This window comes from Octopus bimaculoides, chromosome 7 (assembly GCF_001194135.2).
Source record: "Octopus bimaculoides isolate UCB-OBI-ISO-001 chromosome 7, ASM119413v2, whole genome shotgun sequence".
Lineage (NCBI taxonomy): Eukaryota > Metazoa > Mollusca > Cephalopoda > Octopoda > Octopodidae > Octopus > Octopus bimaculoides.
Window position 1 is genome coordinate 47,319,958 of NC_068987.1, and position 1,502 is coordinate 47,321,459.

General features: G+C 39.8%; 1 protein-coding gene across 4 annotated transcripts in view; it reads left to right on the plus strand.

The window, feature by feature from the left end:
- Positions 1–1,502, plus strand: part of LOC106882483 (uncharacterized) — a 142,742-nt gene that overhangs the window by 89,028 nt on the left and 52,212 nt on the right. Inside the window, exon 1 of one of the 4 annotated variants that reach the window (XM_014933174.2) lies at positions 670–1,057. The exons of 2 other annotated variants lie outside the window; for them this stretch is intronic. The gene's annotated coding sequence lies outside the window, so the exon portion shown is untranslated. Of the gene's footprint in view, positions 1–669; positions 1,058–1,431; positions 1,454–1,502 lie in introns of those variants that run through there. One more of the 4 variants, XM_014933176.2, reaches the window with a different exon arrangement.

Sequence of the window (1,502 nt, forward strand, 5' to 3'; positions counted from 1 at the left end):
CCCCCCCCCATCCACATTAAATTCCGATATAATCGTGATCTACACCATCTGAAACGTATTTGTTGAAGATTTCATTAAAAAACATTCATTTTTCTAAAAATCATGAGGTAACAAATTCGGGGTGGGGCACTCTTGTATAGGTATGCCCGTAGGAATTGAAGCGTGTTCAGTCGAGTGACATTATGTGTGTGTGTGTGTGATTCAGCCATGACAACTCCTTGTTCTTCGTCTTTCGCCCTCTTCTGGTCAATCAAAACAACAATAATAGTGTCGAGCTACTTTTAACGAGAGGTTGATTTTTCTATTTTTATTGATCGTGATGATATTGGTTATATTTATAAACGTAGTAATTCGTCAGCTTTCTCTCTCTCTCTCTCTCTCACATATACACGTGCACATCCATATTCTCTTCTCGCGCGCGCCTAATCACGTATACACATATACACAAATTACGTTCATATCCATATCCACACACACACACACTTGTTTTCCATTGTTCATATTTCTATCAGCTTGTTCTTTAGCTGCATATTTGTCCTGGTCCATCAGGCTCACGACTAAAACCGATACATAGGCCAAAAAACAGTTGAAAAACACTGTGCTAGAATATATTAAGAATGAATGCTAACCAGTCGGCGTGTATGCACATATGCAGTGTTTTTTCCTTCTTTTCTTTTACTGCTAGAACACTACCTTACCACCTTCAAAGATACAAGTCAATTATATTGCTTTCAAAATTTGGCACAAGACCAGCAATTTTGTGGTTGGGGTGGGGGAGGGGTAAATCGATTACATCGACCCCCAGTGTTCAACTGATGCTCATTTTATCGACCCCGAAAGGATGTAAGCCAAAGTCATTCTTGGCCGAATTTGAACTCAGAACATCAAGATAGACAAAATGCTACTAAGCATTTTGTCCAGTATGCTAATGGTTCTACCTGCTCACCACATTATATAAGTCAATTATATTACGTGATTGATACCTGTTTTATCAGGCTTGAAATGATGTGAAAGCAAAATTTGAACTCAGAACATGGACATAACCAAGTGTTACTAGGTATTTTGTCTGATGCAATATCACTTCTGCTATCCACATATACTCTTTTACTTGTTTCAGTCTTTTGACTGTGGCCATGCTGGAGCACCGCCTTTAGTCAAGCAAATCAACCCCTGGACTTATTCTTTGGAAGTCTAGTACTTATTCTATCGGTCTCTTATGCTGAACCGCTAAGTTACGGGGACGTAAACACACAAGCATCGGTTGTCAAGCGATGGTGGGGGGACAGACACACATACATATATATATATATATATATATACATACATACGACAGGCTTCTTTCAGTTTCCGTCTACCAAATCAAATCACAAGGCTTTGGTCGGCCCGAGGCTATAGTAGAAGACATTTGCCCAAGATGCCATGCAGTGGGACTGAACCCGTAACCATGTGGTTGGTAAGCAAGCTACTTACCACACAGCCACTCTTATGCCTATATGTATATA